Source organism: Tyto alba, unplaced genomic scaffold (genome assembly GCF_018691265.1).
Source record: "Tyto alba isolate M040663 unplaced genomic scaffold, T.alba_DEE_v4.0 Super-Scaffold_7, whole genome shotgun sequence".
Taxonomy (NCBI): Eukaryota; Metazoa; Chordata; class Aves; order Strigiformes; family Tytonidae; genus Tyto; species Tyto alba.
The window spans coordinates 23,890,254-23,904,575 of record NW_024881328.1 but is presented as its reverse complement, the minus strand read 5'-3'; the positions used below and the strand labels follow the sequence as shown (position 1 = coordinate 23,904,575).

Here is a 14,322-nt window from a genome sequence, read left to right as displayed (position 1 = left end):
TGTGCTTCACTTCTCTCGTTTGTAGTGCAAGGAGCTTATGAGATTTGTATCTCTTCTGATAATACTTTCCTTCTGCATTCTTTAAATTTTTACTGTGTCTTGTTTTAGAAATTTCAACTATTACCTTTTGGTTTGGGCATTTTTATTTTTCTAATTTTAATTTTAACCGAAGCCGCTTATCTCCTCATGGTGCACAAAGTAGGATTTATATGCATATTAACAACAGCTTTTTAGATTTCTCATAAAATAAAAAAGAAACAGAATGTGAATTAGTTCAGAAGTGTAGCCAAGTGACCTTATCAGCCAAATGACCCTAGCTTTGTAGAAAGATCATTATTATTATTCTCAATGTTTTTGCTGTTCAATATTCCACTGCAAGCAACAGAACTGTTCTCCCTGTTCTTACCACTGCAAAGTGAATACCTACTACCTCCTCCAACATCAAAGTAAATCAATTTGCAAAGTGAATTGCATTCACCAGTATGCATGGTCCACGCTTTTATTCTTCACTTTATGAATATAATTAAATTTAGCTTTCCAGACAGTAGACAGAGGAATAAATGCTTTTAAGTGAACTGCACAGCTATGTATCAAACCAGCAATGAAAAGACCATCTGACTGAGAAATGTGTTGAAAAGCCTATGTTGACAATTCCAGAAATCCTCTTCAAAACAAAGTATCTGATAATAACTTTCTTCCTATATGAAACTGGTCTAGTCCAATTTCTGATAAAAATAGCAAATCTTCTGAGACTGGAGAAGTTGGATAAAACTAACTCAGACTTTGAAGACAGAACTATCAGCTCACAAACCACTGGACAATAGCTTGCTGGAGGTAAGGGTGGCTTTGGCTGTCACCAGTAATGTTTTGACTTCATAATCATCAGGAAAAAAGGCAACCATCTCTCCTACCTCCAAAAGCAGGATTAGAAAGTCTTTTGGTATGAGACTACACTTTTGCAAATAGCATGGAAACAAGGAAGAAAAATATGGTAAAATACAGATGTAGGAAATAATCATCTAGTTTAAATATATAGGGCAATGGAAGTATATTCCTAGATTATCCTAAGCCAAACACTTACTTATTCTAGCTGTTGTCAAAGAGGATCTATAAGTTATTTTAAAAAGCAGGCAGAAACTAATTAACATTTTACATTAATTTCTGAAAAATTGTATGCATTTGTAGCATTAGAGCATTTGAGAATTCCTTGGATTTCAGTAGAATAGGTTGAGTCAAGCATGCATATGCTGAAATCTATATATGATCAGGGATGTTATTCCTATTCTTTTTGTAATTTTTTTTCAAGTTTTTATTGTCATATCTCTATAAAAGTGATGGTTTAAAAGGTAACAAGAAGTCTCTGACACTTATCCAGTTTATTAGGGCTAAACCTGAAAGGTACTACAGACAGTAAATCTACTTTTCGTCAGTGATTGTAAGCATTGTAGAAATTGTAAATAATTTCTCTCAAAAAAACCAGTGATCTCTAACAATAGCCAAAAGTACCCATCCTGTAGAGATGGTATGCAATGACTAGGGTTTCCCTGGTTGGTAATTTCAAAGAAGCCAACAAGATGCACAAAATTGACAACTGTCAGACTAAGAAATGACAAAACAATTGGACTAAACTTAAACTGCATAATGGTAGTGAATTGTTACTATTATCTCCTATACAGCATACTGATACTCTAGTATTTCTCTTTTTAAAGGTATCTAAGTATTCAGGATAGTGAAAGAAGCATTATATTGGTATTTTGGGGAAAAAAGTCAGTGAGATTCCAGGCATCCTCTAGTGTAAGTATAAACACATGACTTCAAGAGTACTGACGCTGATTGGGATGACTCTGTATAAGGAGGAATTGGTGGTATTTTTCATTGATGTTTTTAATATATCTGTCATAATGATTCCCTACACCAAATACCTGCTGAAGGATCATACCGAATGTTGCTATGAAAGGCTTTATCAGCCACTGATTAATATGCTGTAGTCTATACTACCTGTTCATTCTTCTCTAGTTTTATGAGATTCTGTAGTTGCAGTTTCTGAGTTTTCCCTGCCAGATAAAGTCATGTGTAAGAAAAAAAAAAAAAAAAAAAAAACAAACAACCCCAAAAAACCCAACAACTGAATTTATCATGATTTGTAAGATCACAGTTTTAGTGTGCAAAACTATGTGAAAGATGATTCATACTCCAAGTTAGAGAATGTTGTTAAAATTGTCTCAGCCACAAGTTTACCAACTGTATATATTTAAGTAGTTCTCACTGTTTCCGTCTGCAGATAAAAATGTAATCATATGATCCTTTCAGGATAAGCTACCACTAATTTTAAACACTATGATTAGTGCCTCTTTATTTTTCAAAATAGGATCTCACAGAATTTCACTGCGTTGAATGCAACTCCTTGAGTTTTGAAATGCTCCCCGAGAACTTTTAAAATTCCAGAGATATTTTAGTCCTGACAACATGTATGTGTGGTATGTCATTCAACCCCTCGTGATAATACATTTTTGCCTATACATTGTGAATGGATCAGTTTTCTGCATTTACATTTTGTGTTCTTGCAGCTATCTGAACTGTAAGGTTACTTCAGCTGACAGTAGAACCAAGTCTTCTGTCTACCGGTTACTTTAAAGCTCCTAACTGCATTTAAATCCAACACATCACTTAAGCTTCAAATCTTAGTGTTCTTAATCTCTTAAAATTAATTCTTCCCAGAAAAGTTAAGAACAGATATTTTTTCCAATTAATTTCATGAAAATTTTGCACTTAAAATGAGCAAGACTGAAATCATCATCACGCCTTACTCTACCTCCAGACATGTCCACAGTAAGAAACAGGGGTGTTCTTACCATTTGAAGCTCCAGAGCAGATGGAGTTTGGCTATTCTGAGTCAGGGTCACAAGGTTTCATACTTCCCTCTGTTCAAGCCTTGTAACACTTGGTAAGCATTAGTCATATACCAGGTTTCTGCATGTTGCCCTTATCAGTGTGGCTGGAAGGAAAAGTAGCTTTTTTGGTAAACGGGAGGCTGAGCAGAAGTTTGAAATTGGCTTAAAGTCAGCATTGGTCTCCTGAGGCCATTAGTACTACCTGGTACTTCTGCCAACCAGACTAGCAAATTGTTCATGTTTGCTCTTGAACTTTGTTCTGCATATGGCAGTGCAGACTATTAGCAGCTGAAGAAATGGACCAACCAGTGAAAACTTCTTGTAATTAGCTGAGTGTGACTATGCTGTTCTGTGTTTACTCTGCAACTTGGCAATGCTATCCATTGATCACATTTGAGGAGGTATATTAGGTATGCATTTAGCCGTATTGGATTTTATAAGATTACATGTGAACACACGTTTGTAGCTGTCAGGAGCAGAAGCTAAAATATTTTCAGTGAACTCCATTGCCAACTAACTAGAAACTGTAACTAAGCAACACAGAAACACCACTTCAGTTATTCATGACTCGGAAACAGGATTTACCCCATGCCTGCCTCCCTCTCACCCTGCAACTAAAATGTCTAGATTTAATTTCACTAATCTGCAACATGTTATATATCAAAATTTAAAAAGACGATATGAAACGGAATCATCCTCACCACAGAAATTAGTAGAACAGTTTGATAATGCTGAGTCCAGGCACAACATTTTCAAAAACTTAAAATAGTTTCACATGATTATACAGAGAAGAAGATAAGGAAAAAATTAAATAAAAGCTTTTCAGTTACATTTTTTCTTTATAAAACTGAAAGTGGCTTTTTGCTTAGAGGTTTAGAAGGAAAGCTTCACAGGCAGTGGCAGTGCTACTATCCCAGTAATACAGACTTACATCTGTGCCTAACGCAGTAACCCATCACTTGAACAAGGTCAAAAAGCCTTCTTCCCAATGATATAGTAGTATTGGCAATGTGAACTTCTGTGGACATCTACTGTGACTTTAAGGCAGTATGTTATGCAAAATGTTTGTCCTGCTGTTTCTCCATTCCTACTAATCCTGTTCCTTCTCCACTTTCTCTGGGTCTCAGTGGATGAAGGAAGGTAGCAGAGCTATTGTTCAACTCAGTCCCGAGCTAGGAATTCTGATAGAGCATTGAGCATTATACAGGAAGCAGCTTTTCTCAGGGCAGGATGCACTGGTTTACACAACTGAGATGTGTAGGCATCTATTGAGAAGTCAAAATTTTTCTACACCTCTCAAGTATAAAGAGATTTAGTCGGCCAATAATACACATTCCATGAGAATGCCATGCTAATTATCTCATGAGTCATTCCACATGAAATTATACGTTTCTACAATCTACACCAATATCTCAGTTTCTGTCTCTAGACAAGTAAGCACCCTTTTAAGCTACTAGTCACCAGTGGGTTTATAAGAAGTATCATAAGTTCACAACTCCACTGGAAAAAATGGGGGCTGCACCTGAAATTTACTTCTGAGTCCAAAATTCTAAGCACAACTGAAGTTATCAACTTTGTGAGTTGCTGCCTTGAAAGATGTGCAAAGTCCAAGTTAGAAAACTTCATAATGCCAATATTATGGGAATTTTAAGAGAGTTGTACCTGTTAGGTGCTTTCTGTAAAAAGCAAGAGGTCATTAAAATCACAAAAGAAGTCTCTTTTGCTTTTCACTGATGTCACATCAAATTAGCTGTTGTGTGGAAAAATACATATATTCTCATATGAAAATATGCAATGTACAGCTACTGTGTAATTGTTGAGGATCTCTGGTAGACATTTTTCATCTTTTTCAAATGGAAACAGGTAAGATTTTCAACTGAAAAAGAAATATGCCTGCACATATGACTGTATTTCACCACCTTATTAAAATATGCTGAGCACTTTGAAAGCAAAGACAATGTCTCCACCTTCACCACTTCAATATGTATGAAGAATACTGTACCTCTTTTCCCAAATAGTCAAGGTACAGAATGAGCATTCAAAAAAATGTTCATGTAAATCCTTGAATTTGCTATTATAATTACTTCTTGGACGAGTTATGGAGTTTGAATTTTTATATCAATTTTTATCACCGTTTCAGATTTTAAAAAATAACTAAATTTTTAAAACATAAATTAAAAATATCTGTTTTGGCCATCTAAAAAAGTTAGTTTACATTTTCGTATTTTAACACACATTGAAAAGGTACCATTTTGAGTTTCACTGAAAAGGGATACACTTTTTAGTAATAATAAAAAAAAAATCCCTTTTTAACTAATGGTAGTAACTATTTAAAATAGTTCTTTAAAAGAATGTACAACAGAATGAGACACCTGAGCTATCTTGGGTCCTAGGAGCAATCTCACATTAGTGCTGACCTACATGTATTTTGATTAGCTCGCTGAGAGCCCCAGCGGTATACAGCTACTCCGTTCTCTTTTGGATAATGCATGTTCCTGAGGCATAGTAATTAACCTTATACAGGCCCTTCCCTCAGTATATATTAATCACATTTGTATGGGCTACACACATGATATCACTATAAGATTTCTCAGTTACAGATTTTTTTTATATTTAGGAGAGGACAATTCCTTTCTGTGCTATTTTTATCCTTGTCACTGTACCTCTGTAAGACAGGTACCTAACATGATAGTTCCTAAAGAGTTCAGATCTACCTTTATGAGCTAACATCCCCTAAATGTTATTGCAGGCAAAAAGAGCTTCATCAAAAGCAAACTAAATATACTGCTTCTTGGCTGAGATCTTAAAGAGACCTGCCAACAAGACAAGGAGCTTTCAGAATTGTAAACAGTGTAAATGAAAAATACAAGAATTATAAGCCTAGTGTTCTCTTCAGGCTGTCATCCTCCTCCTTAGTTGTAGTCCAGCAGCTTTTTGGAGACTTGTTCTCAGGGCAATAAAAGTTCTACTTCAGCCAAGAGCCACATTTAGGTTAGAAATAATCCCACCAGTCAGAATGTTCTTTGTGTTCCTGCAACGTGTACCTGTGTCATTCAACGGGCTTGAGAAAAGTAGGTATCACTCTGACTAGGCTTGAAAGCAGAAGAAACATGTGAGACCTGGCAGATTTCCTGATACAGCCCAGAACCTGAGTACTTGATATCCTGAACCTGTTTGGAAAGAGAGCAAGGGAGATGCAGCAAAATGTTTTTCAGTTTTCTTGTCTATCAATCAGACCAATCAATAAAGAGTTTCAGAAGTTCCTACTTTTCAAAATCTAACTTTTAAAGCTAAATATCTTCTAGGTGTTAAGCCCTGAACAGATTTATTTATTTATTTATTTCCATTCTGAAGGCATCTGAAAACACACAGCTTGTTTGTACCTGACAGGTATAGACAGCAACATTTCACATGATCTGAGTCCACATCATCTGGATTTGAGACCTGTTTGGACCATTTGATGCTACTTTTTGGCACACAGGCTAAAGGCTTTCTGTTCATGAAAGTTAGAGCTCCAGGCAGAAACAGTGCTCAGGTCTCACACCTGAGTTGAATGAGGATGCAGTTACAATTCACACCTTGAGATCACATCCAGTATCCCAGTAAAGACAGCTGTTTATTGCCATACAAATCTGCAAGAGTCCAAATCGGCATGAACAAAAGCAGATTTTCATAGTAGTTATGCTATGTTCTTGAAGGATCTTTTAAAATAAACAGCAAATAAAGTGTGATTTTATTCTCAGAGGAAATGACAAAATAAAAGTGCCTTAATAGACTACATGAATATTTAAACATATTTATAATTCCTTGCAAGTATCATAGATCAGAGTCCTCCCTGAGTTACAGCACCAGAACAAAGCCCATTACATTTATAACAGCCCCTCCCCAAGCTGTAGAGAACTCGCTTGATCCCAGCCTCATCATAAAAAATGTATTTCTCTCATGTGTCAGGAGTTTCCTTCATTCAGAGTATTTCCCATGCCCCTGGCTCCATAGCCTGATCCTTTATTAGCCTGTATTTCTAATACTTTTGTTGTGGACTTCCAGTTTGAAACTGTCGTTTCTCCCATTTTCTCTCTTTCAGGCTGTTGAGGCACCTATGTTCCTGTGAGCATGGATGAACTGTTCCATCCTGTAGGACTTTGTGACCTTGCAACAGCGGGTAAGTGTCCTGAAACTGCCCTGCCAATCAATTTATCTTCCAACGCAACCTTAAAATCCTGTGCATTAGAATGTTTTGCTTATCAGAACAATATTCAGCCCTGAGTGCACTTGGAGTTGATCGTGTGAAAGATGTTGTTAAACAGTTTTAGGGATTTTCTCATGCAATACTGTTCTTTGAAATACCCTCAGAGAAGGAGGATAGTGGGTGTGTGTGTCATGAGGCTTTGGAAACCTTTTGTTTTTCATCTCAGTCCACTGATCAAAAAGAGATGAGTCACTTTATTATAAGTATCCTGTCTCCCATTGTTTTGTTTAGGTTTGCACCTACCTTTTCCTGAACAGAAGAAAAGATTAATCACACAAACATGCTGGTACACAAATGATACAATGAGGAATTAAAACCCTGTTGTCAGTTTACTGAGTTTTACTGTCTAAAGAGCTGTGCCCTAGTACTAGTTCTTTGAAAGACTCTTCTTTGCTCAGAAAGTGGTCACCCCAGGCAGGAAGAGGAAGGTTTGGAGCAGAACAAGGCTGCCTAAATTGCACTGATAACATTTAAAATTCTAATTTGAACTTTCTAAAGAGTAAACTCAGTTTGGGAAAGCACAAAGGAAATTTAGTAATTGGTATCAGATAAAGAGATGGTAAGAGACAGTATCCATAGAAAGACTCTAAGTCTTGTGTCCTTTCCTTATGTATTCAGCTATTTAGAGTAAGAGAAAAATATTACTTGAAGTGTGTTTCTGTATTATTTTTCGGAAGAAAATTAGAACTCTAACAGGGCCTCTTCATTTCTTTTGGACAGGGCATCAAAATTAAAAGTAAAAGGTTCCAGGAACTTAGTGCCAACATTATGCTTTCATAAGAATAAATCAAACTTATGACAGGTATTCTGTAATAAGCACCTTTTCATGTATATGTTCATTAAACAAATATATAAACCAGACACTGTTGAGAAAAGGCAATCTTTGATGCACAGTTGATCATCACTATGAGTAGCATAGTATATGACAGAATTTAATTGATATGGCGTTTGAAATTAGCCTGAAAAATTAGAAAGTGCATCCTTTTTTATTCTATTACTCTGATTAACAGAACACTGTAGCAGTTAGAAGGCTGTGGTGAGCAGAATGACAGTCAGTAACTCTTATTACATAAATGGGTGTTTTGTGTATAAAACTGCTACTTCTTATGCCATTTTTAAAATCTATGCTGAAGCTTTTAATCAATGCCATTCAGGCTCCGAAGCAGCACCATTCTTTCCCACACTCTCAGAGGATTGCCTTGCCACTACTGCCTTAAAGTGATCTTCTCCTACAGAAGATCTGGTCAGCAATAGCAGCAGCTGCAGGAATGGTGCGTTCAGCGTGCCAGACTGAAATTCATGTTTCAGGAATGTCTCCTAGGGGGGTTGAGCAATTCAGTCAGCTTTGTAGTTAAAAGCCTTTCACTGTAACACAATTACCCTGCAGTAGAGAAGAGGAATGGTCAGCATTTGTTTGCTCCAAATGTGCCTTGCATAAACTATTATTACAAAATCCTTCCTCAGGTGAAAATTCCACTGACAATAGGATTTACCTCTGATATAATTACAGGATTGAGAATATAAGGAAAAAAATAGACTCATCCACAACATTTTATACGGGTTTCAACATCCATTTGCTCAAAAATATTATTTTTTTTTCTGTCTGAAATGTAGTAACTACCACTGTCCAGCAGGACCCAGACAGTGCCAAGAAGTTGCAGTTTAGGGGCTGTTTAGAAAGGCATATATTTTATTTTTTCTGATTCTGGCTGATTTTCATTATCATACAAAACACAGAAAGTCCTTGCAAAGAATATATCATCTGCCTCAGGCAGGTGGGGCACTCTCACTGACCGAGTTACAGATTTAACTGGCCTATAGCCATCCAATTTGCAATTTCCATCACACATTCTGTAATTCTGGCTTAGTCTGAGTCATGGCCTGAAACAAGAGAGGAAACCACCACTGTCTGGCCAAACTGTCTCATCTTGCAATATGAATACTGCGTATTCCTCTGCCTCATGATTCCCACAATCAAGTCCTAGCCTTCTAGCCCACCAGGGAATAAAAGCAAGGGTATCCAAACCTGGCCCTCTTTAGACCACCTTTCTGCCTCCTGGTAAGTGAAACGAAGGCTCACACAGAGAGTGGGGCAGGGGGTTAAAGCACTCATATGCTAGTGAGAGTTGTGTGATACAGGGTAAAAAGAAAGAGCAAAGGATGAGTTGGATGCTTTACAGATTATTTATGATAGAGCCAAAGACTATGACAGTAATTAAAGCTTAGAGGGGGCTTGGGAAGGAGATAGGGCCAGACCACAAACAGACTTAGTTAAGGCACTTGTTTGCACTAAGCTGAGATCTAAGCAGGGGGAAGAGAAGAAAAAGGCGAAGAGGTGAGTGGTGGTACAAGTGAAAAACTGGAGGGAAGAAACTGAGAGAGGTAGTACAGGGAATGGGGGAAGGCTGTGTGGAGATTGGCTCTCAAGAAGGTGGTTTTTTATCTCAGGATACTACACAAAACTAACATTTTAACACTTTGTGCATGTCCTCATCAGCCAGCAGTATGACAGTAAAGCACCTAGGCTTCTGGATGGGTCATCTGGTTGATTCTGCCAGAATAGACACAAAGGAGAGAGCTTGACCACTCAGATCTGCACAATCTCTCTAGTTTTGCAGGGATTAATTTCTAGTTGTTGGCTTTACATGAACTCCCCCATCATGCAATCTGAGTGGTGTGAAATATGGAGATCTATAACTCTGCTGAAGCTTTGTATACTCCATATTGTCTGAAGAAGCAGTCTCACAGCAGCATAATTTTCCTCCTTTCCACACTTAATTTCTTTTGGAGCCTAGAACTGATATGCTTTCAAAAGTACATTTTGTAAGTGATTATTCAAACAAGGTGGTCAGTGCACAGAAAAGAGACGATTTGTAGACTTGTCAGACAAATCTGTAACCAGGACATAGAGCAAAAAGAATCTGATATGATAGCAAGGTTGATGGTCTGGACAGAAGAAGTCAGAACATCTAAAATAGAAGGAAAAGAGGCTGAATTTTCTTAATGTTAAACCTGAGCTGTTGGTCCAGGTAATATTCACAGGCACCATGTTCTTTTCTTCCAAGCTGCTACAGAATAGTAATTTCATGGGTTTAAGTTCCATTAGGCTATTGAAACAAATGTCTTGTAGATAAATTAAACAAGAGAGCCTCCAAATTACAGTGCAAGCATGTGCAATCACTCCAAAGCTACATGTGAAACTGCAATGATTTGAAACGCACTAGGAAGGGGTGATTTCGGGAAATATCTATCTACCTTTCTATAAGGGAGAAACAAGAGAAACACAAGAAGTAGGAAAAAAAGAGCAAGAAAACATGAAATATAGCCTGAAATAGCTCTAGGAGAATGGTTGTTAGAAAGTCTTCCATACATTTTGTATTGAAATCTGGTGGTGCCACAGGCAAAAGAATTTGCTTGTTGTTGTTCAGAAACTCCTATGAGCACAAAATTGTATCTTCATACATTCTTCAATGCAGTTCTGTACAGAGATCCCCCACTCTTATCATGAGCTTCTTTTCCAACAGAAACAGTCTGAAGGATCGCAAACTCAGGATAACCACTTAGGTCAAGAAGCAATAACAATAATAAATACCTTTTGTATCCTTCAAAATGAGTCATGTTGTTCAAAAGGTAAGAGGGATTTACTCATAATGGACAGGCAGTGATGATTCAGCAATTACATTTTCAACAGGCTGTCAAAGAAACTTTACTGAACTATAAGAATGCATCTGTACTGATCTCATGGAAGTACACAAAGGGAGTTGTTTTTACATGACTAGAAGCAAACACATTTCTCAGAACCAGAAGTATAAAAGAGAGACTGATGAACAGCCAAGTCCCCCAGCAGACAAGCCGAATAGATTTCTAAGCCCTCTTGAAGTTGTCTTTGCGTTCCTTCATGGAAGAAATTTTCATAAGCAGTTATCCGAAATTCTTTTAAAGTAATGCACTCCTGTTATATAGCTCCAGGTCACTACTACTAAATGCCAAAAGCACACTGATACTCCATTCATTGCTTCCAGAAGTAACTGAAAGTGCATCAAATGTTAAAAATTTTTGACATTGCAAAGTACCACATGATTAGTTCATCACAAGTGAGTTCTGGCCTATCAGAAAGTTTGTATAACAAAGATTTTTAGGAAATCCTTGAAGAGAAATAACATCTACCATTGTAGCACCTAGTGAATGCTAGCCTTTATATAAAATATAGGTAAATCCCTGCTATGACAATCTATTCCAAATGGTATGGTCTCTCTTTCTCAAGTCCATTTGATTTCAAAAGGCCCACATAAATATTAATGTCTGTGTATGTAGGACAGAAATTTAGAAGTCACTGTGTGGATACAGAGAACTTTTTCCATCAACTTTAGGAAGATCTGGGTAGGACTCAGCTGCCTGTGAGGCAGTTCTCTTTAAGACTGAACCAGCCTTTGAGCCACCGCCACCCTCTTTGTACTCAGCTTAAAATGATACATTTGAATCTGACAATACCTACAGAACTTAACAGTTCTGTATAACCACCACATTATAATTTGAAAATCAGTAGCGGTTTATGATATTTTTTAAACAAAGAAATACTTTTTCTTCCGAGACACAGGTCAAGGAAAACTTTAAAGGGCATATGATATAAAAACATTGTAAAAAACAGTTCCAACGTGGATGGAACCATATACAACTGGCACTCAGTCAATAATTTCTTAGAACCATCCAGCTGAGGGTTTAGAGTTCAGAGACTTTAAAATTCAGATTTATTTCTGGCTGAACAAAGTATGTAGTGTTTACTTCCTGCTGCTTAAAGTGAAAGTCACTGAGCTGATTCCACAAAAAACAAATGGAAAATGGAGCCTAAGCAGGATAGCATAAGACAGGCCAGCAAGCTCCAGCATTTTTGCATTTACTCTGCTTTTCTTATCCCATAGGATGGAATACAACAAAATGTGTTTGTGTGTGTGTGTGTGTATCCATGCAGAAGCCTATGTGAAAGTATATAAATATATGCCTGCACACAGTTATTCTTTACAATAGATAAATATAATACACTTAGTTCTGCACATTAGCGTTCAGGCTCTGGCTGCCAGAGCAGAACATTTTGTGTGTTTGCATCGCTTGGAAAATGACAAAAAAAGGCAGCTGGAATCTTTGGCAAATTGTATAGTGCTGCACACAGTCAGCATGTAGAAGGTTAAATTTAGAGTCAGAATTTGTTTTTGACATATTTTAAAAATAACTGACATTTGTCCTGGGAATGTACAACATCTAGCATGCATTAGAAAAAAATCTTTCTACATCTGAGTACACTGTAGCAGAACAAAAAAGGAAAGCTTTCAACATGCAAAAAAGCAAAACAGCAACATGATCTGGAGATGCATAAACAGGAGAATAACCTGCAGGGCACGAGAAATAATCCCTCTGCTCTGCATTGCTTAGGCCACAGCTAAAATACCATCTCTGATTTTGGACACTGTATTTCAGAAATATTTCAGTATGAGAGGACTAGAGGCAACATGGTAACAGTCTTCAAGGACATAAAAGCCCATTGTAAAGGGGAGAATAATATTAAGAGTTTTCCTTGTCTACTTTGCACAGGGCAAGAATTAATACAGTGGAATACAGTTTAAAACTAGACATTGGGGGGGGGGGGGGGGAGAATCTAACAGTACATGTACTGAAAGACTGGAATAGATTGCCTGAAGATATTGTGGGTTGTCTGTTATCAAAGTTTTTTAGGAAGAAATAAGGTAAATGTCATTCAGGAATGATAGAACTATAACTGATCCCATTACAGGGCAGGAGGATGGGCTAGGTGACTTCTGGAGTTTTCTGCCAGATCTATGGGTCTGTGATTCATTGAGAGGAGTGATAGTATGCTAAGACATGAACCTCCCTTGTAAATTGAAACTTCCTGAGCGTACAGTGTCTGAATGGACAGATTCTGGTTCTGTTCACATTCAGTTTGTATTAGTTTCCTTTCAGCGCAAGTTTTTACAGTTTATACATCAATCTCTGATAATCTCTTTTTGTTTAATCACTCAAATACAAGGTTTTTAAATGAATCATTTGGATTTGCCTTGGAGAGGCAATAGATCACACTACTGAAATTTGCATCTCAGTTTATATTTATATAATGTAGTTATATATATATAATAAGCAAGTAAAAACCATTTTATTATGAAATAAATAACTCAGTGCATGAAAATTGGATCAGCTATTATGCTTGTGGTTTAATGGGTTAATTACCATTGCCTTATATGGATTTTTTTCTACTGATTGTGCTACTACTTTAGTTATTTACAAAATGTGTCCAAATTGAGGGCCACTAGGAGTTTCATGCTATCACCATGGCCCATATCTACTTCTCTTTTCTTTACCTATTCTTTTTTTTTTTCTTTTACTCATTCGTTAGTCTTTTCCCTCACCTCCAATAAGCTTGATCAGTAAAGTGAAAAACAATTTAAAAAATTCAAGAACAGTACTCACCCTCTGCAAAAATACAGTTTTAAAGCAAACAGTAATACAGAACTGTTGGAACAAGAATATTATAATAAAACTGACATTTTCTTGACCTCAGATTTGCTTTTAAGCTTATGGAATATTTATAGTTGTGTGCATGTATAAAAGAAAGCAGGAACTGTAATACTAACTACACCAGCTTTACCTTCTCTTCCCACTCACAAAACACCACTTACACACAAGCAGATAGCATGTCAAAATACTGATACTGTTCAGATCTTCATTACATGTACTAATGCTGAGGCTGAGAAAATGACTAACAAAAGGTGTGCTTCAGATGCTTTACAAGTTCAGTTCCAAAGCATAAAGTGTTTTTCTGTATGCGTAATATTATTGTGAATAGCTTTCCTGATGATCAGTGATCTCCAAAGACGGCATGAAGAGCCCTCACCTAAATACACCATGAGAAATGGCTACCTTTAACATGTTCTTTTCTTATATTCATGCTAAACAAGGCTATTTTTCCATAGGAAAGGCAATTTCTATCATTTCTAATCACATTTTAAAATGTGTTACATATTTTTGGTAATCCAGCTCAGATGACACATACAAACTACAGGAAAGAGGAAAAGAAAGAAGGTGAGACAGTTCCTGTCTGAGCATGACAGCAATACAACACCCCACACAAGTAACACACTGAACTGTTTTGAAAGCCAGGTGTTTTCTGGTGTT

General features: G+C 36.9%; 1 long non-coding RNA gene across 3 annotated transcripts in view; it reads left to right on the top strand.

Annotated features, from left to right (window-relative positions):
* The window catches only part of LOC116960871, a 67,582-nt gene that overhangs the window by 13,880 nt on the left and 39,380 nt on the right, over nucleotides 1-14,322 (top strand). For all 3 annotated transcript variants that reach the window (XR_006164522.1, XR_006164521.1, XR_006164520.1), the window contains exon 3: nucleotides 6,976-7,053. This is a non-coding gene — a long non-coding RNA (uncharacterized LOC116960871). The remainder of the gene's footprint in view (nucleotides 1-6,975; nucleotides 7,054-14,322) is intronic.